Raw genomic sequence first — 17,906 nt, 5'->3', positions numbered from 1 at the left:
CCCCCCCCTCTCTCTCTCTCTCTCTCTCTCTCTCTCACACACACACACCTTCCTGATGAAGGCCAAGACTATATCATGGAGTCTTTCTTTATACTATAAAGTTTTCCTGCTTCTGACTTACCTTTGAATTTATGCCAAATACAAGTGATGCTCTAGCAAGTTCTGAATCGCTAGCCTGTGTGCCCTCTCTCGGTGGTCTTTACCTCCTCCAAGAGCCCCTCCTCAGTGCCCCGAGTGCTCTGAGGCCGCTACTTCTCACCGGTACCTATTGTCTCTGAAGTTGAATGGTAATAGCCAGGGCAGCCCCCTCCATGCAGTGCACGCTATACATAAATCCCTTTCTAGTTTACGGGGAGTGTCCTGCTACAGACCCATGCTCTCAGAGTGTGCTTGCTCTCAGCTTATGCTCACAGAGATAAGCAAACCCAGGATTACCTTGTCACTCTTTGTGAGGTGTCACTGTTAAGAGCACTGGTCTTCCCAAGGACCCGGATTTGATTCCTAGCACACACATCTATAGTTCCAACCCCAGGGAATCCAACGCCCTCCTCTGGCCTCCTCGAGCATTGCAGACACCCAATTCACAGACATACAGGTCATCAAAACAACCATACATAGAAAAAACTTGTTCATGAAAAAATGGTGGGAAAGGGTTGCAAAAGACCCCCAGCATCCAGCCTCTACACTCGTGTTATACGTGTGCACGCATGCGCGCACAGAATGGAGTTTTTTTGTGAAGTAGATTTTTCTGACAGACGTGTGTCTTATTTTACAAAGATTGTAGTAAGAAGACAGAAGCAATAGCCAGATGTAATAATGGTCCACCCTGTAATCATAGCACGGAGAGTATCAGGAGTTGGAGGCCAGCATGGGCTACATAGGGAACAAGACTTCATCTCAAATGGAGTTGTAAGTACTTGGGAACAGCATGAGCCACCGAGCTATGCTGACGCTGGCTAGGGTGGAATGGCTAACGCTGGCCTCAGGCAACGATAGAACAAAGCACCACAGAAGCTCATTCTCTCGCTATTTATTGCTCATAAAATCGATTGCCAACCTCCTTCATCCTCCCCGCCCCCCCACCATGTCCCTAGATCTCCGAGTTGTTTAGATTATGGGTAAATGGGCTGTGGGTGAATACAGAGACGAGACAAAGGAAGAGGCTCGCTAGGGGGGTCCTTCAGACGCTGTTCTGGCCCACAGTACTGAGACCCCCACTTTCCATCTCCCCAGCTCTGTGAAGAACATGTAATGCCTCCCAAAGCAGGGAGAATCCTGTTTCCTGAGCGTTGTAGAAAGTTCTGTGTCTGTCTTACCAAAAAAAAAAAAAAGAAAGAAAAAAAGAAAGAAATTCAAAATTCCAAACATCCTATTCAAGCTCTGTTTAGCTCTTTTTATAGCTGTGTTTGGACAAGCTGAGCAAATGAAACGTAACATCCAACTTGGGGGCTTTGGTTGATCACCCCGTGTTCTGTCTGAGGGAAGTCCAAAAGTGCACATCATGGAAACTCTAAAAGCCCCAGACTGCCCTGCCTCCACCCCCTGCCTTCTCACCCCTCTGCTTCGTCTTGTCCCACCTACAGAAGGATGCTTGTTTCCCAGCCCCCGTGCCCTTTCTGGAGCCTTTTCCATGCCTGTTGTTTGGTGTGACCTCTCCTCTCAATCCAGCTGATGAAACCAGTGGTCCCTAAGATTCATCACACGTGTAAGCCCAGTATCCAGGAAGCAGATGGCTTAGTCAGGGTTTCTATTGCTGTGGTGAAACGCCATGACCAAAAGCCATGGGGAGGAAAGGGTTTCTTTCAGCTTTAGATTCTCAGGTCACACTCCATCACTGAGGGAAGTCAGGGCAGGCCCTCAAGCAGGGCAGGAACATGGTGTAAAGACTAAAGCAGACCACAGAGGGGTGCTGTTTACTGGCTTGCTCCTTATGGCTTGCTTAGCCTGCTTTCTTATATAGCCTGCCCGTGGTGAGTGGGCTGCCCCCACCCCATATCAATCATTAACCATATCAATGAGGAACCAAGAAAACGTCCCACGGGCCCGCCTATAGGTCAATATGGTGAGAACATTTTCTTAATAGAGGTTCTCTCTTCTGAAATGACTATCGGCTGTATCATGTTAACGTAAGAAAGAAATCAGCCTATGGCAGGAGGACCAGTTGTTCAAGGTCACCCTTGGCAGCATAGCAAGTTCAAGGCCCGTTTGGAATGATTGAGATCCTGTCTCAACTCCCACCCCCTCGTAAAACAACAGCAACATGACCAGGTTCACGTGGCCTTCACGCACACCTTGGAAAAAGAACCATTTTTCATCACTGTGCACCCACAATGCCTCTCACTCCCCTGCACACATGGATCGCACTGGGTATCTGCTCTCCACAGCAGGACTGCATCCCCCTCAGGGAGGGGGCCATGTCTCGCTTTCACCCCTGTAGGCCACTGTCCTGGGATGGTTACGTGACTGGAAGCAGAGACCTCATTTTGTCTGGCTTGCTCCTTGTGGCTTGCTATATAACGGTTGGTGCCTCAGTGGGTAAAGAGCTTGTTGAACAAGTTGGAGGATCTGAGTTCAGATCCCTATAACCCAGGTAAAATCCCGACACAGTAGCACACACATCACTCGCCAGGCATGCCCTACAGAGAGGTTGGAGGAGAGGTGGGAGGTGGACACAGGAGAATCTCAGAACCTGGAAGGTGAACTACCGGCCATAAGCAAGCGACCGTTTCTCAAGGTGGACAGTAAGGCTCAACACCCAAGGTTGTTCTCTGGGTGTTGCACTCCCACACATGAACACTCCCACACACGTGCATCACACACACACACACATACACAAAAGTAAATTAACTATGTAGGAAATACTGCAGTAGAGCTATGGAGGGACTCGGGGAGTGGTGCCAGTGCTGGGTGCCAGCGAACTTTCAGTTGGCATGAGCTAGTACGGAGGATTCTTACTACTTTAGAAATATAGCATACCAGGGCGGTCTGTATTCCTAGTGATTGAAATGGGTGCAGCAAAGAAACCAAAATAGGGCAGCCTCAGGGGAAGAGGATGCACCTAGCCCTGCAGAGACTGATGTGCCAAGGTGGGGGGATACCCAGGTGGGCCTCCACCCTCTCAAAGGAGAAGAGGAGGGAGTGGGGGAGGGGCTGTGTGAGGGGGATTAGGAGGAGAGGAGGCAGCGATCATCTGGATGTAAAGCGAATAGATAAATATATTAATGGGGAAAAAAGAAAACTCATGTTTTTGGTAATACTGCTTAATAAAATTCTACAGACTGCTTTAAAAAAAAAAAAAGTAGAAAGTAAAAATAGACACACTCAGTTGGGCGTGGTGGCGCACACCTTTAATCCCAGCACTCTTGGGAGGCAGAGGCAAACAGATTTCTGAGTTCGAGGTCAGCCTGGTCTACAAAGTGAGTTCCGGGACAGCCAGAGATACACAGAGAAACCCTGTCTCGAAACCTCCCCCCCCCCCAGCCAAAAAAATATTCACACTCTGTGGGTTAAAAGGGAAAAGTATAGTCCAAACTGCCAAGGGTGTCTCTAGGGAAAACAGAGAGAACGACTGAGGGTGGAGGTAGAGGTGGGGAGTAGGGGAGTGGGGTGGGGGGGAGGTCATATTTCCAGGGTTTAAAGGGGAACAGCTACCTGGGTGGAGAACAGGTGTATAATAGGTATCCGTTGAGTAGAGACTGAAGGAGCCTAGAAGCAACTGCAGGTCTTGATATGAAAATAGGCACCTCAGGCATATGTTAATGGAAGAAAAGGAGAACCCTTCCTTTATACAGGTAGAAGCCATTTTCCTAAGTGCCTGATAGGGTGCAGGCTTTTGTCTAAAGACTAGATTTTGGGAAAAGGGATATCTTGGGACCAGACACCTAGCACTCAGGAGATTGAGACAGGAGGATTACAAATTCAAGGCCAGGCAGCCATGAGTATGCTCAGGCTTCAGAAGAGGCTTGCTTCTAGTGTCCTGCGCTGTGGGAAAAAGAAGGTCTGGTTGGATCCCAATGAGACCAATGAAATCGCCAATGCCAACTCCCATCAGCAGATCAGGAAGCTGATCAAAGATGGGCTAATCATCCACAAGCCTGTGACTATTCCCGGGCTCGTTGCCGGAAGAACACCTTGGCCCGACGGAAGGGCAGGCATATGGGCATAGGGAAGAGGAAGGGTACTGCCAACGCTCGGATGCCCGAGAAGGTCACCTGGATGAGAAGGATGCGGATCCTGCGCCGGCTTCTCAGGAGATACCGGGAGTCCAAGAAGATTGACCGCCATATGTACCACAGCCTGTACCTGAAAGTCAAAGGGAATGTATTCAAGAACAAGCAGATCCTCATGGAGCACATCCACAAACTGAAGGCAGACAAGGCCCGCAAGAAGCTCCTGGCTGACCAGGCTGAGGCTCGCAGGTCTAAGACCAAGGAAGCACGAAAGCACCGTGAGGAGCACCTCCAGGCCAAGAAGAAAGAGATCATCAAGACCCTGTCCAAGGAGGAGGAGACCAAGAAGTAAAGCTTCCCCGTGTCTGTACATAGTGGCCTGGCTGTGGCCTCACACGGAGCAGTCATTAAAATGAAAAAGCTTTAAAAAAAAATTCAAGGCCAGTCAGAGTTACATGGTCAGACCTTGTGTAAAAATCAGAAGAAAAGGGGGAGGAGGAGAGTGAGAGGAAGGGGAAGGAGAGAGGACTAGGAAATGAAGGACGAAGGGGAGACAGAAGAGAAGGCGGGGGCTCTCCTCTTGTGTGAAAGCATCAAGGCCTAAGTACACACAGCAGATACCTCAGGAGGGATTTGAGGTTGAGAACAGTGCCCCACTCCCCCTCTGCCCAGCTCTGAGAGAGAGAAGAGAAGGGCAGACTTGGAGAGGGAGAGCTCTCTGCCACTATCCCAGGTGGCTCTAGAGTCCCCTTTCACATCCCCTCTTGCCTCTCCATCCTGTTCCTCCATCCCAGAAGCCGCCCTATGAAGACATGCTAGGGCTGTTGGTCTTCAGCTTCAGCTGGGGTGCACGCAGACCATGAGGGTAGGCTTAGGACGAAGAAGGCAGGAAAGTGGGGTCGCCATATATCCCACTGCTTTCTTCTTGTGGGGCCACCTAAGGCTGGGTATATTCTGAGCAAGGTCACATGGCTTCCTCGTGCAAGTAGCCACTGCAGAGGTGGAAGGCCTTGGTGATGATGATGCCTATGTTACTAGGCAACTCAGGGACTCCCTAGTTATGAGTCCTTCACATCTTTATAAGCCTGACCTTTACTCAAATGTCCTCAAATACCCAATTTGAACACACCACCTGTTCCCTGCCCACTCCACCCTCAACTGAGAAGATACACATTACTGTCCTCCTTCAACCTAGTGGGTGAGGTGTGGGGAGGGGAGGTGCAGAGAGAGGGAACCCAGAGAACTGATTCCACTTCCTCTCTACAAATGTGATTGACTACAGGGCTGAGAGGAGAACACATTGGGTGGAAGATTTGCTCAGGTAGAATGGGGCCAATGGACTCCTGAATTTCTCTGAAGTAACTGTGTGTGTGTGTGTGTGTGTGTGTGTGTGTGTGTTCATACATGTATATGGAAAGACAGACAGACACAGCATGTCTCCCACAGATGGACTGTTTACAGCAGGACACAGCTGAATAAATCTTTACATTCTTCGATGGTTAATTTTTATGTCAACTTGGCTGGACCACAGTGCTTAGATAATTGATTAAATATTATTCTGGATGCTTCTGCCAAGGTGCTTGCAATCAGACTGACATTTAAATAGATGATTGGGAAAAGGAATTTGCCCTCCATAAATCAGCTTGTCTGCCTCCCTGGGAGATTTGGGGACTTCACTGCCACAGATGGGCAAGCCTTGTGAACATCAGCCTCTCTCCACATACACACTCTGCTGGTTCTGTTTCTCAGGGGAATCCTGACTTATACAGATACCTTCCCCATCAATGAGTCAATATGGGATCAATCAATGGCAGCCTGCCTGGGGCTTCATTTGCCTGGATGATTGTCACCTCTTGAGAGCCATGCAAGTCATTCGAAAGCAGAGAACCTGCTCAGTATTCAGTAGACTGTCACCCTCTACTGCCTCCGCTAGCCCCACCCTACCTATTTGCCTAGTGACTGACCCCTTTTCCGGGTTTTTTCCTTATTCTCCCCCACCTCTGTCTGGAACATATAAAGCCTACAGTGGGCGACTTGGGCTGACTTTTAACTTCCACCTTCCCACTCCCAGATTTTGCCCCACTCCTGGGCATGCAGAGCACTTCTTACCACTCCCACAGTTCACACTGCATGCCCTCTAGGCATGGCACCCTGTGTTAGGACCAACCACGTGGTCCCAGGCTTCGGGATACCCAGAGCCTAGAAAAAAACCCAGGTTGGAAAGAGATGAATGTGTCCATCATTGGCAGCGCCCCAAGACCACACTGGCTTGGGAGAGGAGAGGCCACTTGCAGAGGGAGGATCATCATAGTGCTCCCTCCCCTACGCCTCCAGGAAGGCCCAAATATTTTTCCTGGATTTCAATCAGGATTTGCAAAAGACCAAGATCACTGAGTCTTTGGGTCAAGCAGTCAACACATGGGCCAACACAAGAAGACATTGGGGAACTCTGTGACAGGGACACTCTAGGGGTTGGCAAGCTCTGGCTAAGGATACTGAAGAAAATGTGGCTGACAGTTAAAAAGCGTGTCCTCTGTCCCAAGCCTCTGTAGGGAATGCCCAGTTAGCATTCACTCAGCCCTTGGAATTGTGTAGCTGCAACCCCATTTTACAGAAAAGGAAATGAGATGCAGGGAACTCTTGACTTGACAATGAACCACAAAGTCTCACTCCATGGCCTCTGAGTGTCCTTGCTGGGCAAGCAGCTAACCCAGGGTCTCTATAAGAAGTTCTGAGCAAGCAGCCAGGAACAATCCCTTACAACAGGACATAGTATTTCCGATGGATGTGCATGCTGGAGAGCATCCTTCTGCAAGCTCTTAGCATCTTCTCTGCTTTCTGCATTGGGAAGCTTGAGGCATCCAACCTCCTTGCAGTTGTGACTGATGGCACAGCTGCATTTGTGAGCGCACACAGTAGTCCCAGGGCTTCTGGAGTGTCTGGATGACATCAGTATAAGATACTTAAAGAGAATTTAAATGCACAAGAACTAAATAAACTCCCACCATCACTCACCGAGATTCTGGTGTGTATAAACAACAGCTTGAGGAGACACAGCTGGCAGCCCAGGGCCAGGGATTTCTCTTTACTAGCTAAAGTGGTGCCCCCTTTCGGCCAGACTGCAAACACTATTTGCAATGGACTTGTATAGCCCCTTTGAAAGTCCATCATAATAACTTTTATTTAAATTGGGAAGGGTTATATATTTTAAAGTTACAGACACAAGATCAAAATGTATTAGTATTTTATACAGCAGGATTTTATATTCCAACAACTTAAACTTGAGTCAGTTGCCTGTGCCTTCGAGGGCTATGGTTTGGGTGGGGCGGGTACCATGCATTTGAACTTGATGGGTCTTTAGGAAGGAGGAGCTAGGAGGCTCCCGAGAATAAGTGCCATGCAATCCGGGTTTGGAAGGAGTTTTCTAAAAGAACAGACAGAAGTGGACAGCAGAGGCTGATGTGGTGACACATGCTTGCAATTCCAGCACTCAGGAGCTGGAGGTTCAAGGTCATCCTCCATTACATAGCACACTTGAGGCCAGCATGGGCTAAGAGAGGGAGAGAGAGAGAGAGAGAGAGAGAGAGAGAGAGAGAGAGAGAGAGAGAGACAGAGATACTTAACATTTAACATTCAGACTTTGTGGTCTCTTAGAACTGACTATGCAACTTGGTCACGGTAGTATGGAAGCAGCTGCAGATTATGTGAAAGGAGGCGGAAAGGCAGGGAGAGGTGCCGCAGAGATGGGGGACAGGGGGAGGTGGGGGAGGGTGCCGCAGAGATGGCTCAGTGGTTCAGAGAGCTTGCTGCTCTTCCAGAGGATCTGGATCCTATTTCCAGTGCCCATGTCGGATGGATTATAACCATCCGTAACTCCAGTTCCAGAGGATCTCATGCCTTATTCTGGCCTCCATGAGTACAGATGTGTAAATACACACACACACTCACACACACACACACTCACATTCACACACACATACAGGCATCATGAAAATGAAATACTTCTTTTCTTTTCTTTTCTTTTTTTTTTTTAAAGAGTGAGCAGGACTGCATCCCAATAAAACTCCCAAAACAAACATGGCAACAGACAGAATGGCCTGACAGTCATGATTAATCTCCAGTGTTGACACTTCGGCCATTATAAGGCTTCAGTTTCACTGTGAGTGAGCTGGGCAAACCACCGAGGGGCTTTAGGTAAAGAATGGGCCTGCTCTGACATTTCATCATGACTTTGGGTGCTGTGTGTGAACAGATGGTCAGAGAGCCAAAAGGGGAAGCTGGGAGTCTAACTCCTCTTCCTCCCATCTGAAGGAAGTGGGAAAGTCATTCAGTCTCTCAGGGCTCCTTCAGGCTCCTCCCTTGTAAACTGGGGAAATAATAATACCCACGTCACAGGGCTGAGGTGAAGAGGCAATGAATTACTGTATGTAAAGTATATGGAAAGTGCCAGTACACACACACAGTACGGTCGCATGGCGGCCGTGATGGTTGGAACTAGTCAGAGACAGGAGGTGACTGGAGGGGCTGGAGAGATGGCCCAGCACTGGCTGCTCCTGCAGGGGACCTGAGCTTGATTCTCAGCACCCGTGTGGCAGCTCACAACTGCCTGTAACTCCAGTCTCAGGAGATCCAGTGCCCTCTTCTGGCCTCTGTGAGCACTGCATGAACATAGCACATAGGCAAACCTTGAACATGTGTAAAAATAAAGTTGAGAAGTCTTTTTTTTTTTTTTAAAGAGACTTGTCTCTGGAGATGTTCCCATAGGAATGCAAACAGAACTTCCTAAAGTATTGTCTTAGAGTGAGACAGAAATTCAAGACTAACTTTATCACTTTTCTGCCTGAGTCATTGGGAAAATGGAGTCACTTTTTGGTTTGGTTTAGTTTGGTTTGGTCTGGTTTGGTCTGGTTTGGTTTTAAGCTGTGGGGAAATCAAGGCAGTAGATCTGTCAGTCTGGCTCAATGGCTCATACACTGGGGGCTCAAGGAAGTAAAATGGAACCGTTAGAGATGATTGGAGTGGCCTGACCAGGGAGGGAGGAATAAAAGGTGACCTGAGAGGCTGGAGAGAGATGTCAGGGAGAGAGAGATGGTAGAGAGAGGGAAGGTGGGGAGAGATGACAGGGAGAGAGAGATGGTGGGGAAAGGGAAGGTGGGGAGAGATGACAGGGAGAGAGAGATGGTGGGGAGAAGGATGGTGTGAAAGAGGCTGAAAATCAGACGGTATATCTTTTATTTTTTTTTAAAGAATCACTGAAAGGCAGGAAGGGAGGCTCAGTCAGTAGCAGTGGATTATGATAAGAGAAGTAAGTATTCATCATTGGCAGCTGGGCCTCACAGACTTGTAATCTCAGCTACTTAGGAGGCTAAGACTGGAGGATCACAAGTTCAAGGCCTGCCTATGTTACAGACTGAGTTCCAGGCTAGCCTAGGAAACTTAGTAAGAACCTGTCTCAAAATTAAAAATTAAGAGGGCATTTGCCTACCATGAATAGGCTGTAGGTTCAATCCCTAGTACTGAAAAGCAAAAAAATGGGTGGGGTGGGGGTGGGGGGAGTTGGGTGTGGAAGCTGACTGGGGTCAGGTATAGAGAATGGAAGGGCTGGGAGTGGGGTTGTTGGTAGGCAACCCAGATCATTCTAGTACTCGGAAGCTGAGAACCACTGGCCTGGGGCCTGAGATGCTTTCTAATTCAGATCTCTGGATAATTCTAATTCATTCATTAGCTGATATTTGCTGAGCTTTTACTCCCTGCCAGCCACTGACTGTGGTGAGGACAAACAAGAGGCACAGCAAAGGTGGGTGGAGGCAGAAACCCCAGGCATGTGATGGGTGGTGTGGGAGCCCAGGACATGGTTAGAAGGTTCTCATAGTTTGATTGGTCGAGAACAGGAAGGAAAACTGAGCATGGTGGTTCACCAGTGACCTTTGAGCTGAGGAGGCAGAGACAGGTGAAGCCCGGGGTTCACCCAGGCTAGTCTAGTTGGCAGGGCTCCAGGACAACAAGAGGTCCTGCCTCAAAAAACCCCCAAGGTGAATGGCTTCTGAGAAAGGATATCTGAGGTGAACCTCTGGCACCCACATGCATGCACATATATGTGCACAAACAGAAAAGAAAGAGCAGGAGGTGATGATGGAGTGGAATTACAGCTTAGAGCACAGACTAAAGGTGAGCCAATGCTCTCCTTCCCGGGCAGGAGAAAGAACAAAAAAGTTCAGGTTGCAAGAGTGGCTGGAGGACAAATGTCTCCATCCCTTTCAGTATGTACATGAACCCAAAACTATCCCTTCTTTGCTCTACATTTATCGCTCAACGTTCCCACCAATTACCTGCTAAGTCTCTTCTCCAGGTGTTGATACCTTCTACCTCCCCACCTGCCAGTCAACTGCCTTCCATATACCATGTACCATATACCATACACCATATACCATATATACCATAGTGGAAGTGGTGATGTGGGAGGGGCTGGAGAGGCACTCAGTTTCACTCTGGAAGTGCTCAGTGCATATGGAAATTCAGAAATCCACTGAAGAGTCCTGAGAAGTACCAAGGCCCTGTTCCAGAGGGGGTTTTCTCAGCTGTGAGGGAAGCATCCACTCCATTCCTCCTCCTTCCTCCTAGTCTCTGGGACTCAGAAGTTGGCCAGGTCAAAGGCATATAAGATGCAAAATTCTGGTCCCTTGGCCCCCTCAAAAACACACTCCGTTTTAAATCCACTGCCCTAGAGCCCATGAACTAAGCTCCTCATGCTTTTGCCCTTGGTTTTCTAGTAGTTCTGAGGCATGTGGCTGCTGGGACCCAAACCTGGGTCCTCTGCAAGAGCAGCAAGTGCTTGGCCAGGCATGGTGGCTCACACCTTTAATCCCAGCACCTGGGAGGCAGAGGCAGACGGATTTCTGAGCTCGAGGCCAGCCTGGTCTACAGAGTGAGTTCCAGGACAGTCAGGGCTATACAGAGAAGCCCTGTCTCTAAATAAATAAATAAATAAATAAATAAATAAATAAACAAATAAAGTAGCAAGTGCTCTCAACTGCTGAGCCATCTCTCCAGACAGCTAGCTCAACACCTTTTAAAAGGATTGGAGTGCGGTCATTATCTGTCTTCAAAGCCCAAGGCACACCCATAACCAACATAGCAAATTTCATAGCCTTGATGGCACGGGAGGCTGTTTCTCCCATCAAGGCCACAGAATATACAAAGGAAGAGCAAGTATCTACAATAACATGTACATATCTAAGATTACCAATAGGGATGGTAAGTCACCCATCTGCCACATAGCATTGGCTTGATATCTCCCCAATTGAGGGGCTCCAATGGTGCAGATGGGGCGCAGGTGGCACAAGATCTTGCAAGATGTTTTTGTTGTTTCATGGCTAATCCGGCAAGAGCTTGTATAAGTTTTGTGGGGAAAGGTGAAATTGTTGATGCAGAGCTCTCACCTGGTCAACAACCATTATCCTTAAGTCAGTTATATCCCCACCCTTAGCCAAGATTCCTGGCAGCCTGGAGTGGGATCTGATGTGAGAAATGAACCATGGTGTGCCCTATGCTCAAGGGCTCCTTATGGGATTCATAGGGACATGTATGGAATGATTCTGATCTTTTATGTAGAAGAATGATAGTGTTCGAACAGCCTGTTTTGCATATCGGCTGTCAGAAAATGTACTGACAGGCTCAGCTTGACAGAGTTCAAAGATCCTCAGGAGCCCCAACAGCTCCCCTCATTGGACTGATCCGGGATTTGGAAGGATGTGAGTCACATCTTTTAAGCCTGGTCTCTGTAGTAAAATCCATGTCTTTGTTTGTTGGCATTGGAGAAGGCCACAGTGGCCTTAGGGATCAGGCTAGAACTGGGTAGGCTCTAGGGCTTAATTTCAATAGGTAAATGGGGAAGGGTCATCAGATGGTTATCTGCGGTGGGTGGTTATCAAGAGTGTCCCGGAAGCATGTCATCATTTCTTGAAAACCAAGGGAATCTGCTCATAAAGACTGAGAGTGTGGCTAGAGCGATGGCTCAGGGATTAAGAGCACTGGCTGCTCTTCCAGGGGTCCTGAGTTCAAATCCCAGCAACCACATGATGGCTCACAACCATCAAGAACAAGACCTGATTCCCTCTTCTGGTGTCTGAAGACAACTACAGCTACTCATATACAATAAATAAAATAAATCTTTAAAAAAAGAAAAAGACTGAGAGTGCTTAAGAGAAAAGGGCTGTATTGTCTTACCAGGTTACCTATTATAAATTCTTGCCAAGCCCCTCGCCATAAGAGCAAGTAAAGGCAATTTCATATTTGGAGGTTACCTTATGTATTTCTGAGTGATCTTGGTTGCCATGCCTACTTCAGTGGTGGCTTGAAACAGTCCTGAAACCTGGAATGAGTCCTGAGGAAAAAGAGTCTCAAGGAGATTCAGCCTCCTGGAGTCCTGGCATTTCCAATAATCTATGTACATGAACCCTATCCGCATGCTAGTACGGTGTATGCTCTCTTTCAATATTATTAATGCCTTTTATTTTTTACCATAGGTGAAGATTCCACTAGTCTTCCAAAGTCCTAAAAATTCCTTAAAGCCAGGAGCTCAGAATTCAGCAAGAAGGTTACCTATTCATTAACATTCTAATTCACGTCTAGTAAAGACAGGTGTAACTGATTAATCATCACAAAGAACAGAGCCAAGCTCAGGGCAAAGCTTACCAAGGCCTAGGAAGTAGGGGGGTTGTGGTATTGCATTAGCAGAACCCCCCCAAAACAGGTTCTTCCGCTAGGCCCAAAGGAACAGCATAATCAAGGATTTACTGAGGACCCCCCTGACATTGGGGTTTAACTACTGACTAGCCTTGCACCTGGCTTCCTCGTCAAGCTGCCTGGTCCCACCCCCTGGTCTTTTGTCCTTTGTTTTGTGTCTCTGTATCTGCGGATGCTTTTCTTGTTTGATCTGTATTAAAGATGTGATGCTCATTTTGATCAATACATTCAGTTTTACACCCTCTCTCATGTGAACTGTCTGTCACTCATTCGCCGAATCCTTGCTCACCTGCAACCAAGAGACCCAGTTCCACGCAGATCGGGGACCCAAAGTGAGGCCTGTCTGTGGCACTTGGTGCAGCTACATGAGGGGGCTATTTTGCCACAGGGCTCCTTGGACCCCCTCCATGGTCCACATAATTATTGACAGCAAAAGCTACAAAGGGTTATGTCTCTTAAGGGTCCAGTCAGACAAGCAGGTCATTATCTACTGCAGGAGTCTCTTAGCATCCTGGGTAGGGATGATCTTAGCTGAGGGGCTTTCGGGACCCTCCAATAGGGAGAAGGGACTTCTCATCTCTGATCGGGAGAAATTACTTTATCCAATTCATAGTCCCACACAGCTGTTGAAGCCCCATGAAAGAGTAGGTCGGAGAAATAGAGAAGCCAGGGGTCTAATCTGCTTAGAAATGGAGACTCCCAGAAAGGCATATGGGGGCACTGACTGAATTTTTTGGGGAGACGCAACCCACAGATTAAGCTCTTCTCAGTCTTTTAGGAGCTGTGAGGTAGCTCATTGTGAAAGTGATGAATCAGGATGTGCCAGCATAATGTTGTCCATATAGTGGATGATCAAAATATCTTTGGGATCTGCCTGTAGTGCCTCAGTCACATAAGGCTGGCAGATGGTGGGACTATTTTTCATTCCCTGTGGGAGGACTGTCCACTGGTGTCTCTTAGCTGGGTTTTGCATATTAGGTTCCCACACTGTAAAGGCAAAGTGGCATCTGTCCTGTGGTGCCAGGGGATTTGGAAAAGACAGCCCTTGATCTCCAAGCCTGTGACAGGAGGGTGGGAGGGCACCAGGATGAGGCAGTCCCAACTGAGCCATCCTCATTTCTTCCATTTGTTCACTGATAGCTCTAGGATCGTGTAAGAGTCTATATTTTCCTGATTTCTTTCTTTTTTTTTTTTTTATGACAAAGATGAGGGTGTTATGTCTACTGGTCAAGGGTTCTAAGTGACCGAGTATAAGTTGTCCCTCAATCAGTTCTTTGAGAACGGACAATTTTGGGTTAATGATTGGCCACTAATCTACCCAGATATTGACATCTGACAGCCAGGCCAGGAGTATGGGGTCAGATACCGTGATGGAAGGAGGCTCTGGGTGGGCAGTGTCCCTTGGGATTGGTGGTGATCCCCTTTAGGAGGCCTGCTAGACCTAGTTGTTCATGTTCCACAATGTCATCAAAGAAGTCCTGATCATCCATTGTAAGGATAACACCCATGTCCTCTAGTATGTCCCCATCCCAAAGTGTTTGAGGAATGTCAGCAACAACGGAATCCCATCTAGGCATACAGTCACCGTGGGTGAGTGTGGAAACATGGGGAGAGTCCAGTATACAGTGGGCCTGCTTGGCTAAGTTCCCTTTGCAGTCAGGGTTCTCCTTTAGCAACCACACTGTCACGCAGTGTTTGCTCTAGGTAAAGCCTGGTGGAACCTGGCGACTCGGGACTCAAGCCCAGACGATTCTAGGTACCTCTTCCTCTCATTTCTTTGACTACCTGGCTGTCCACTTGTGCTGCGTTTGGTCTCCCTTTACCAGCTGGATCTTTTTGTTGAAGTGTGAACTCTTTCTTCCCCTCTCTAGTTAAAGTCTCTTGTCTCTAAGAACATTTATTTTGAAATTTAATATTACTTTAACCTGGTCACTGTGTTCTATCCCTTCATAGTTAATTCAAACTAGAGCAAAACTCTGGGGAATACTTCAATATAGCTGCCTCAGCCTTCAGGATTTTTCTCTAAGTAGATGAGCTTCTTTGATCCTTACACAGTCTTCCTAGACTCGAAGCTCATGCTATCTTTAATGTGGTACAGGATCATACCTAAATAAAAGATGCACAGTACTTGCCCACAGAGGGCCAAGGCTAGACCCAGGTACATAAATGCAAACAAGGTCTCTGCCCTTAAGGAACTCAAAATTTACTGTGAGAGGTGGACAATTAAATAACTTACAATATAGCTAAGCTTTTTGTAGGCTTGCGGGGAAACACTGTGGAATCACAGAGGGGAGGATTCACTCTGACAAGAAGAAGGATGAGGATGGAGAGGAACTCCTGAGACGCTGGAGCTCAGGAGCCTTACAGCTCTGTGAGGAAGCCTCCTCAGCAGAGGTGATACAGCTCCCAGGGGAGGGGATCCCCAGCTGAGCTCAGGAGCTCAGGAGCCTCTGCCCCCCCCCCCCGTCCTCTTTGCTTCTTCTCTTCATTGCTTCTTTTCTTCTTGACTTCTTCAGATGAGAGGGTCACACCAGGCAGAAACCTCATGAAAGAGATTTGTTGGGAGGTCCAGGATGCAGAGGGACGAATCCAGGGATGGCTACCCTCTGTTTCTGGAAGTGGGCAGCAAGAAATTGGACAAAGGGCAGCACTTATCTAGTATTTGCGGGTGTGTGTGTGTGTGTGTGTGTGTGTGTGTGTGTGTGTGAGGTGGGCAGAGCTTTTCAGAGTAAAGATTTCCAGATTGAGGATTGGTGGGATTTCAAGTCCCAAGCTTGGGAAGCTCAGGGATTGGTGGGTTTTCCTGTTCAGGGGTTGGTAGCTTTTTTCACTCCCCTTTCCCTGCATTGGGGCCTTGGGTTAGAGTGGGAAGTCCTTCCTGGTTGTAGCCGGCTTTTGTTGAGGCGCTATCTCTGTGAGGCTGTTGAGGGTAGGTGGGTAGGCTGGAGAGGAAGTGCTACCATTGTGGACAGTTCCTGTAGGACCCCTCCTGCAGTGGTGTTTCACAGAGGCTGTAGGTAGAGGTAGGAAAGGTGGTCTTGAGGGGCAGCTCCTCCTGAGGCAGGAAAGATGTGCCACCGTGGACAGCTCCTTGCAGGCTGAGGCGATATCATGGTGCCCCCATTTGGGACAGCTCCTGTGGGACGTTTTACTGTGGTGGCCACAAGTTGCAGGATGAAGGCGCAGCCTGCCTCTGCTTTGATGGCTCTTGTGGCTCAGCCGCTTTTGTGGTGCACCACTCTAGGGACTACAGTATCCCCACAGATTTCAAGGTTTTGAAAACTACTAAGATTTGGAGACAACTGATCTTTTGTTTTGTTTTTGAGACAGGGTTCCTCTGGGTTGCCCTGGATGTCCTGGAACTCACTCCGTAGACCAAGCTGGCCTTGAACTCACATAGAATCATTCCCCTCTGCTTCCCAAGGGCTGGGATTAAAGGCCAGCACTCCTGGCCTGACTAAAGAACTTTTTCAGAAAGGATTTTATATCTGCCCTATGACACTCTACACTACAGACAAGAGACTCCGATACTTTGAATTTGGGCCAGATAGGTTTGTTCTCAAGGGAAGAAAATTAGAAGTTTGGTATTTTTTAAAATTTTGATGTGTTTTTGTTTTTAAATTGCCATTTTATTATGTTGTGTGTGGAGGTCAGAGGACATCCTTCACAAGTCAGTTCTCCTTTTCCACCATGTGTCTCAGGGATTTAACTCAGATCATCAGATCAGTGCCATGAACCTTACTCCCTGAGCCATCCCACCAGTCAACATTGAGTCAGTTCTCAGGCCTCCACCCTCCCAGTGCTGGGATTACAGGCATGCACCACCACATCTGGTTGGTTTATGTAATACTAGGGATCAAACCCAGGGTCTCATGCATGCTAGGCAAACACCATGCCCACTGAGATACATCCCGGTTCCCACTAGCTTTGAATTCTGTGCTTAGCTCTTCAGTCAATGAAGAAAAGTTCTTCAGTATGGAGCTGGTTAGTGATCTTCCTGTTTAACCGCTGGTCGTCTACATAAGGACAGAGCCTGAGAAACAAGCTCAGGTCCCCTGAACTCCGAATCCAGTGCTCTTTGGGATCTGTTCCAGCTCATGACTCTGCCTACCTACTTATGGAACAGACAAAATGTACTTGGCTGCTTCAGATCTACAGGGTCCTGACAGATAGCTGGAGCTAAAGGAAGGAATTCTGTGGTGGCATGGAATTCTGTTGTGTTTCAAGTCAGAATAATTCTCTCTGTGGAAAATAAATGGTAGCAGAACCTATTACTTCTTTAGCTACAGATGAGATGGAGACCAGAGGGGTATGGTATATGTTGCTTGTCTGTGGTGGTTTAGCAATGGATTAGGGATGTTCACGTTCAAGAATCTTCGAATTCCTGAAGAGTTGGAACTTCAGGACCCATGTGTGCTGACAGGCAGCCTCCTACAGTGGATTGAGGCTAAAAAGACACCCAGAACCAGAGGTTAAGGTTTCCTCTTGGTAGGGAACCCGTTTTGTTTTTTTCCTTCGAAATATTCAATCTGAAAAAGGATGCTCATTTCTGGTTCCTGTACATTCTTTTTCCTTCCTTCCTCTTGTCTTGATTAAGACACAGTCCCGTGTAGCCCAGGATGGCTTCCAACTCGCTATATAGCTAAATGTAGGCTAGAATTCTTGACTCTCTGCCTCTGACTCTCCTTCAGATTACAGGCATGCACCCCCAATTCCCAGTTATACATTTTAAAAAAACATTGCCTAGCTGAGGGGGCAGGGTGCCTGAGCAGAGTTCCGAAGTCACACACTTCAAAGACTTCAGGCTTGGGGAACGCTACACGGACCTAGTGTGAGCAAAGTGTTCTGCCTAGCAAGTTATATTGGTGAAATACGTATGACTACTGTTCAGTAAATCTAGAACTGTGGAGGCGTTTGTTGATCTCGTTCTCCACTTAGAAGACATAGGTTTGAAATGTTCTTGGTCTCTAGAGACCAAGCCTTGACAAGTTT

At 47.8% G+C, this 17,906-nt stretch overlaps 1 pseudogene; it reads left to right on the top strand.

The window, feature by feature from the left end:
* The first annotated feature begins 3,934 nt into the window (after nucleotides 1-3,934).
* On the top strand, nucleotides 3,935-4,536 carry LOC110323555 (annotated as a pseudogene).
* Nucleotides 4,537-17,906: the final 13,370 nt, after the last annotated feature.

The sequence above is a fragment of the Mus pahari genome, chromosome 6 (genome assembly GCF_900095145.1).
Source record: "Mus pahari chromosome 6, PAHARI_EIJ_v1.1, whole genome shotgun sequence".
Lineage (NCBI taxonomy): Eukaryota > Metazoa > Chordata > Mammalia > Rodentia > Muridae > Mus > Mus pahari.
This window is presented reverse-complemented; position numbering and strand designations above follow the sequence as displayed.